Source organism: Cupressus sempervirens, chromosome 11 (genome assembly GCF_028749045.1).
Source record: "Cupressus sempervirens isolate cs-2001-9-10 chromosome 11, ASM2874904v1, whole genome shotgun sequence".
Classification (NCBI taxonomy): Eukaryota; Viridiplantae; Streptophyta; class Pinopsida; order Cupressales; family Cupressaceae; genus Cupressus; species Cupressus sempervirens.
In genome coordinates this window covers 388,049,309-388,058,832 of record NC_143128.1, presented here as the reverse complement: position 1 = coordinate 388,058,832, position 9,524 = coordinate 388,049,309, and the positions used below count along the sequence as shown (strand labels likewise).

The 9,524-nt window shown below is 30.4% G+C and overlaps 1 long non-coding RNA gene across 1 annotated transcript; it reads left to right on the top strand.

Moving 5' to 3' along the window:
- The first annotated feature begins 8,329 nt into the window (after positions 1 to 8,329).
- On the top strand, positions 8,330 to 8,863 carry LOC149529665 (uncharacterized). The gene is made up of 3 exons (XR_016358529.1): positions 8,330 to 8,416; positions 8,519 to 8,614; positions 8,798 to 8,863. It is a non-coding gene; the product is annotated as an uncharacterized LOC149529665 (long non-coding RNA).
- Positions 8,864 to 9,524: the final 661 nt, after the last annotated feature.

Below are 9,524 nucleotides of genomic sequence, written 5' to 3'. Positions count from 1 at the left end.
TTCGAAAAGAATTTTGAAATAATTAAATAAAATTATTTAATTAAATGGAGTACTTCTAATTAATTAAACAAAGTTATTTAATTAAATGAGAAGCCATTCCTAAATAATTAAATGAAGTTATTTAATTAAATAAGAAAAGTGTCTCTAATTAATCAAAGATTATTTAATTAAATACAAAATTAATTATGAGAGCATATCTTATTTTATTAAACTAAATATCTCAACAAAATCCCTCTTCAGTTCAAAAAGGGAAATTTCCAGTTCACTATTGACCAAAAATGAGTTAATTCAGTTAACTCCTTTTTCTACTCAAATTGAATTAGTTAACTCCTTATTTTACTCAAATTAAATCCGTTAACTCCCTTTAATTTGGAAACCTCCTTTCATGACTGAACTTCACCTTTAATCCTAACCGTTGATTGAAATCAATCTGAATAGTTGATAAATTTCAGGAAAGTCTATTTAAAAGACCCTCAACTCTTCATTTTGAAAGGTTGAATGAGAATTTGCATCGAATTGTTGTTGGAATTCATACTCACATTTGCTCATATTCACATATGCAAAGATCAAGTTTGACCACAAGTTGACCAGATTTAACCACGGTTGACTTGAGTTGACTAGTTTCAAAAAGAATTTTAAAATAATTAAACAAAATTATTTAATTAAATGGAGTACTTACTTCTAATTAATTAAAAAAAATTATTTAATTAAATGAGAAGCCATTCTTAATTAATTAAATGAAGTTATTTATTCAAATAAGAAAAGTGTCTCTAATTAATTAACGATTATTTAATTAAATAGAAAAAGTAATTATGAGAGCATATCTCATTTTACTAAATTAAATATCTCAACAAAATCTCTCTTCAGTTCAAAAAGGGAAATTTCCAGTTCACTATTGATAAAAAATGAGTTAAATCAGTTAACTCATTTTCCTACTCAAATTAAATCAGTTAACTCCTTATTCTGCTCAACTTAAATCTATTAACTCCCTTTAATTTGGAAATCTTTGTTTATGACTGAAGTAAACCTTTAATTCGGACCGTTGATTGAAATCGATCTCAACTGTTGATGAATTCCATGAAAGTCTATTTAAGAGACCCTCATCTCTTCATTTTGAAAGGTTGAATGAGAATTTGCATCGAATTGTTGCTGGAATTCATACTCACATTTGCTCATATTCACATATGCGAAGATCAAGTTTGACCAAAAGTTGACAAGATTTAACCATGGTTGACTTGAGTTGACTAGTTTCGAAAAGAATTTTTAAATAATTAAACAAAATTATTTAATTAAATGGAGTACTTACTTCTAATTACTTAAACAAAGTTATTTAATTAAATGAGAAGCCATTCCTAATTAATTAAATGAGTTAGTTAATTAAATAAGAAAAGTGTCTCTAATTTATTAAAGATTATTTAATTAAATATAAAAAGTAATTACGAGAGCATATCACATTTTATTAAATTAAATATCTCCACAAAATCTCTCTTGAGTTCAAAAAGGGAAATTTTTAGTTCAATATTGATCAAAAATGAGTTAAATCAGTTAACTCATTTTTCTACTCGAATTGAATAAGTTAACTCCTTATTTTACTCAAATTAAATCTATTAACTCCCTTTAATTTGGAAATCTCCCTTTACGACTGAATTTCACCATTTATCCTGACCGTTGATTGAAATTGATCTCAACCGTTGATGAATTTCAAGAAAGTCTATTTAAGAGACCCTCATCTCTTCATTTTGAAAGGTTGAATAAGAATTTGCATCAAATTGTTGCTGGAATTCATACTCACATTTGCTCATATTCACATACGCAAAGATCAAGTTTGACCAAAAGTTGACAATATTTAACCACGGTTGACTTGAGTTGACTAGTTTCGAAAAGAATTTTGAAATAATTAAAGAAAATTATTTAATTAAATGGAGTACTTACTTCTAATTAATTAAACAAAGTTATTTAATTAAATGAGAAGCCATTCCTCATTAATTAAATGAAGTTATTTAATTAAATAAGAAAAGTATCTCTAATTAATTAAAGATTATTTAATTAAATAGAAAAAGTAATTATGAGAATATATCTCATTTTATTAAATTAAATATCTCAACAAAATATCTCTTCAGTTCAAAAAGGGAAATTTTCAGTTCGCTATTGATCAAAAATGAGTTAAATCAGTTAACTCGCTTATCTACTCAAATTGAATCAGTTAACTCCTTATTTTAGTCAAATTAAATCTATTAACTCCCTTTAATTTGGGAATCTCCCTTTATGACTGAACTTCACCTTTACTCCTAACCGTTGATTGAAATCGATCTCAACTGTTGATGAATTCCAGGAAAGTCTATTTAAGAGACCCTCATGTCTTCATTTTGAAAGGTTGAATGAGAATTTGCATCGAATTGATGCTGCAATTCATACTCACATTTGCTCATATTCACATACACAAAGATCAATTTTGACCAAAAGTTGACCAAATTTAACCACGGTTGACTTGAGGGGACTAGTTTCGAAAAGACTTTTGAAATAATTATACGAAATTATTTAATTAAATGGAGTATTTACTTCTAATTAATTAAACAAAGTTATTTAATTAAATGAGAAGCCATTCCTAATTAATTAAATAAAGTTATTTAATTAAATAAAAAAAGTATCTCTAATTAATTAAAAATTATTTAATTAAATAGAAAAAGTAATTATTAGAGCATATCTAATTTTATTAAATTAAATATGTCAACAAAATCTCTCTTCAGCTGAAAAAGGGAAATTTCTTGTTCACTATTGATAAAAAATGAGTTAAATTAGTTAACTCCTTTTTCTACTCAAATTGAATCAGTTAACTCCTTATTTTACTTGAATTAAATCTGTTAACTCCTTTTAATTTGGAAATCTCCCTTTATGACTGAACTTCCAGTTTAATCCTGATCGTTGATCGAAATCGATCTCAACCGTTGATGAATTTTAGGAAAGTCTATTTAAGAGACCCTCATCTCTTCATTTTGAAAAGTTGAATGAGAATTTGCATCGAATTATTGCTGGAATTCATACTCACATTTGCTCATATTCACATATGTAAATATCAAGTTTGACCAAAAGTTGACCAAATTTAACCACGGTTGACTTGAGTTGACTAGTTTTGAAAAGAATTTTGAAATAATTAAATAAAATTATTTAATTAAATGGAGTACTTACTTCTAATTAATTAAACAAAGTTATTTAATTAAATGAGAAGCCATTCCTAATTAATTAAGTGAAGTTATTTAATTAAATAAGAACGTGTCTCTAATTAATTAAAGATTATTTAATTAAATAGAAAAAGTAATTATGAGAGCATATCTCATTTTATTAAATTAAATATCTCAACAAAATCTCTTTTCAGTTCAAAAAGGGAAATTTGCAGTTCACGATTGATCAAAAATGAGTTAAATCAGTTAACTTCTTTTTCTACTCAAATTGAAATAATTAACTCCTCATTTTTCTCAAATTAAATCTGTTAACTCCCTTTAATTTGGAAATCTCCCTTTATGACTGAACTTCACCTTTAATCATGACTGCTGATGGAAATTGATCTCAATCATTGATGAATTTCAGGAAAGTCTATTTAAGAGACCCTCATGTCTTCATTTTGAAAGGTTGAATGAGAATTTGCATCGAATTGTTGCTGGAATTCATACTCACATTTGCTCATATTCATATATGCAAAGATCAAGTTTGACCAAAAGTTGACCAAATTTAACCACGGTTGACTTGAGTTTATTAGTTTCGAAAAGAAGTTTGAAATAATTAAATAAAATTATTTAATTAAATGTAGTATTTACTTCTAATTAATTAACAAATTTATTTAATTAAATGAGAAGCCATTCCTAATTAATTAAATGAAGTTATTTATTTAAAAACGAAAAGTGTCTCTAATTAATCAAAGGTTATTTAATTAAATAGAAAAAGTAATTATGAGCGCATATCTCATCTTATTAAATTAAATATCTCAACAAAATCTCTCTTCAGTTCAAAAAGGAAAATTTCTAGTTCATTATTGATAAAATTTGAGTTATATCAGTTAGCTCCTTTTTCTACTGAAATTGAATCAATTAACTCATTATTTTACTCAAATTAAATCTGTTAACTCCCTTTAATTTGGAAATCTCACTTTATGATTGAACTTCACCTTTAATCATGACCGTTGATTGAAATTGATCTCAACCGTTGATGAATTTCAGGAAAGTCTATTTAAGAGACTCTCATCTCTTCATTTTGAAAGGTTGAATGAGAACTTGGATCGAATTGTTGTTGCAATTCATACTCGCATTTGCTCATATTCACGTACGCAAAGATCAAGTTTGACCAAAAGTTGACCAGATTTAACCACGGTTGACTTGAGTTGACTAGTTTCAAAAAGAATTTTGGAATAATTAAACGAAATTATTTAATTAAATGGAGTACTTTCTTCTATTTAATTAAACAAAGTTATTTAATTAAATGAGAAGCCATTCTTAATTAATTAAATGAAGTTATTTAATTAAATAAGAAAAGTGTTTCTAATTAATTAACGATTATTTAATTAAATAGAAAAAGTAATTATGAGAGCATATCTCATTTTATTAAATTAAATATCTCAAGAAAATCCCTCTTTAGTTCAAAAAGGGAAATTTCTAGTTCACTATTGATCAAAAATGAGTTAAATGAGTTAACTTATTTTTCTACTCAAATTAAATCTGTTAACTCCCTTTAATTTGAAAATCTCCCTTTATGAATGAACTTCACCTTTAATCTTGACCGTTGATTGAAATCGATCTCAATCGTTGATGAATTCCAGGAAAGTCTATTTAAGAGACCCTCATCTCTTCATTTTGAAAGGTTGAATGAGAATTTGCATCGAATTGTTGCTGGAATTCATACTCACATTTGCTCATATTCACATATGCAAACACTAATACATTAGGCAGTGTTTTGCGATGTCAATGTGTATTTGGCATTTTTTATTTATTTATATCCCGATGACATCGCAATTGCGACGGTAATGTCGCAATTGCGACGTCGTCGAGATATAAGACAAAAAAAAGGGCACGTTGCTCACATTTTTTGCGCCCAATGAATCAGATCTCCCAACAGAGTGGAAAAATACCTCCGAGCACAGCGAATCAGCGAATCTACCCCCGATCAAGCACATAGCACTACAATTATTTGGAGTAAATATTTAATCCAAAGAGTACATGAATTGTATGCAAGATGAAGGAAGCAAACAAATATTCATTGGACTTCAGGTCTAACATAAAATATCTCATTCTCTGAGACATCCTCCTCTTGAAGATGAAGGAAAGAAACAAATCTTGATTGGACTCCAGGTTTGATGTGAAGAGGTAAAATATCTCTTTCTCTGAGACATCCTCCTCTTTGATCTCGCCTTATTCGATTCATTATCTGGTCGATATATCGTTTACATAGAACAGATTTTGTGAAATCTTTCAATGGTACAAGGTGTTGTAGTGGATAGTTAGTTTGAGTATTATTTTTGGGGCTAGATGTGAATTGGAATATGAATTTTTGATTTTTTGATTTGGTCCATACCCCCACCATAATGCTCGGTTCCATATCCCGGAATGGCTTAGTCCCCGAAACTTGGCCCATTCCTGAATAGCCGCGTCTAATGAGGAAATGGATATCTATGAGATGGAAATGGAGTTTATTGGCTGGCTGGTTAGATACCGAAAAAAAGCCAGCCGCCCTGATGCCCTACTATTCGACGGTTCATGAACCTGCAGGGTGTGCATGCATGCATGAGGGCCAGGTATTGTTTCTTGTATAACCCCCTCAATCCTAACAATAACATAAATAATTAATCCCTTGTTGCCTATAGGAATTCCTCTTTCCTAACTTGGTCTGGGTTTCTGATTATCCTAAGAAGGAAATAAGAATACTTCCCCCATGTCTCAAATTTGTTTCAAATAGCAAGGATTGGGGTTCAAGGATACATGCTAATAGAGGGAGTAGGGATCATGCTTCAGGGATACTTGATGTTGGAGAGAGTAGGGTTGAGGGGGCATGCAGAATGAAACAAAGGCATGACATTATGAGAAAGCACAGAATGCCATTGAAGGCTGTAATCACACTTTCATACAGAGGATTAGGGACAGTACATGTCATAGTACATATCAATTCAATTTTTTAGGATGAACAAGATTCAATGAGGACTCTATTATCCTTAGAGATTGGTTAATCAACAACATTGAATGGAACAAATTGAAAGTCATCAGACTTACCATAACAAACTCCACAACCTGCGAAAGCTTGCATGTCTCAAATTTGTTTCTGAGTTCTTGGAGATAAATCTTTGGACTATTGATGGAGGCATGAACCTATAGATGATAATATGGAAAAAATAGTCTTTGTGGCTGCAAAATATTAAGCTACCTTCCAGCTTCTTCAACCGTGAGTAGAAGAAGAATTATAAGAGGCTCTCGAAGAATTGGGAGGTTAGAGATAAGTTTAAATCAATTGTAGGTCTCTCTTTTGTTTACTTACTCTAGTTCACTTTAATACTCTTACCGGCCTCCAAAACTAGTAGAGTATCAACCAATTTTAAGAACAACCTCTCACTCCATCGTTATTGGGCTCAGCCTCACATGCACCACTATGTCTCCCTGCCAAGTTGGGCTTTCACTTTTTTGCTATCTTGACATTTCTCAACCATTTTTCATAGTGATAGGATGAAAATTGATTGTAAATTAGAGTAGATACAGCTCAAACATGTCCTTCAGAATTACATAATCATGAATGTTGGCAATTAGTGATTAATGAAAAAATCACATTTTTTGGCTTCATCAATACATTCCTTGCAGCATCATATGAAGTTCCTTACACAATTGGAAAATGTGGGCTTAGAAAAAACTTTGGTAAATTAAAAATTGCTTAAGTTTATTTAAAAACAACTTTCTGTTATACATAACAATTTTTCTGCTATCCAATATTTTACTTGATGTTGTTTCTAGAAGAGATTGTATATGTTTTTTGAATCACAATGTTTCAGATCTCACTCTATGATCTATCATCTAGATGTTAGAGAGCAGAAGGTTGTTGTGCTTGCTGGCACGTTTTGGCATGAGGGAGCAAGTACCAAAGTGTTGGGCCTATCATTCTTGCAGAGGGTGCTCCTGAGCTTCCCATTTCTACAAATGGTGTAACACTTGTTTAATTGCATGTTTAGTTTGGCATGTAGATGAGAATGTGTAATATTTTTCTTGTAAATCTATTTATTTTTCTTGCAGGGAGACATAGCATAATAAAAGGAAATATGGTTAGAAGTATTTGTTCAGAGCTCATTTTCAAATTGTTTGAAAGATCACTCAAGTCATTCTTTAAATGTATGGATTTGTGGTTTTTTCTATCAATGCAAATCATGTTGTTGTTAGTAGGCTTAATTCCTTTTGATTACTATCTATGGCATTTTTTCATCTTCTTCACAGGGGCAGGAAAAGCCATACAAAAAGTTTCAAGTAGTCAGCATAGCTTCTATTATGGCTCAACTAGTTAACAATATACCAAACAAATGCATCATTTATCCATCTATATATTTTTACTATTTTTCTTAAGTTGACAATGCTTCCTTTTGAATCTATTTATGTTAAAGCAGGATGTATCAGCATTGACTGTAGTAGAAAAATAAGTTACACAGATGGAAACTTGCATTGTTGCACTTACAGCTGACATTTGACACTTGGAGTTGATATGCACGTTTACGTGAAATGCTGAAGTAAGATGCATATCAAATATATTGTCTTGAGTATTTCATGCCAAATTACGGGCTCTCTTGTTAAATGAGCATACACAGTGTAAATGGTATACTCTTACAAACTATTAGCTCTTTTGTTGCTCGCTTACCTAATTTCCCTACAGCTACAAGCAAAAATTAACAATAAATATTTGACATATTATTAGTGTTGATCTTCTTAAGTTGGGCACTGATTTCAACCCATTCTGATTGATTTGTACAGATTCTTATAACCAGTTCCATATATTTAATTACATTTAGACACTATCTTTTAATGCTTTATTTCAGTGTGCTACACATTCTATTTCATATTTGTGATATATTATGAAATTATTATAACATATGGAGGAACAGTCCATGAGTGGCGTGGCCAATTGAAATGGTTTTAGTTTCAATTTTACACCATTTGATACAAATAATCAGTTTACCAATCCACCCCTAGGTTCATTCCATTTGCAGTAAAATATTCATTACATAGAAAATGTTCACAAAATCTATGTCAATGCTCACACATCTTCTTGGACTTACACAAATCTATGTCAATCCTCACACATTTTCTTGGACTTACGCAAGAACTATGCTGCCCTGTAGCTCTTGTTAAATATGTTATCAACTTGACTTTTCTATTAAAGGCTCTCATGCTGAATTGAAAGCCAGGTAAAGAAAAATATATTATACAATATTTTGTTGGTACCCTGTGCAGCACAACAAACTTGTTCTTACTATAAGAAAATTTTCTTTTCTTTTGTTTCATTGCAGATCTTCTGCTTGCACGGAGGTCTCTCCCCATCATTGGACACACTTGATAACATTCGAGCTTTGGATCGCATACAGGAAGTGCGTCTATACACATAAGTATAAAATTCTTCTTTTCTTGCAACACATATAACAACAATTTTAAGTGCTTGCAAGGTATATACTTATGAATAAATATTACATCCTGATTTAAATGTATGAAAACAATTTTCATTCCTTTTAAGCTTCATTCATCTCAAGGTGCAATTCACAAACTCAAGAATAGTGGCTTTTGTTCTTCAGGATACCTTTAGGGGAAGAGTATGTGAATGCCCCCTCATGTTTGGAGTCCAGTTTAGAGGAGATGGCTATTTACACTACTAAGGTTTGTTGAATCTAATTCTGAATAACATTGCTTGCTATTGTTGAATCTAATCTAATGTATATTTTAACTAAACTTGCAACTTATATGTTTTGAAATTTTTGTTAGGCCTTGTAGTTTGTATAATTTGATTGCTGGAGAGCTTCTACAACTAAGCAAAAAGGTCGTTGCACGAGTTATAGCCACGCGCTCGGGTATGAAAATTGTTTTTTTTTATTCTAATGTATATTTTAACTAGACTTTTAGCTTATATGTTTTGAAATTGCTTTTAGTGGCTTAATGTTGTAAGGTCTCTTGAAATAAGACCTTCAGGTGGTTGGTCAAAGTTTTACAAATAATCTTAGGAATAAAGTCAAAGAAAGTATTTTTAAAATATTAAAGTATTTAGCTAGGTCTAAGAAGATTTGTGTACTTTCGATAGTTTTGCTTAGTTTTTGAAAGTTTCAGTAGACCGAAGTTTTCATAGCCCAATTTTTGCTTCCTACAAAGAACGATCATGTCAGATAATATAAGTGAAATCCATAAAGAAATCCATAATGTAGGTGGTTTTCATATAAAGAAATCCATAAAGAAGATATAAACTATTGGAAGAGAAGAATTCCTCATTTACTGTGTGAAATGCAAAAGTGTCTACCTCCAACTTTTTTC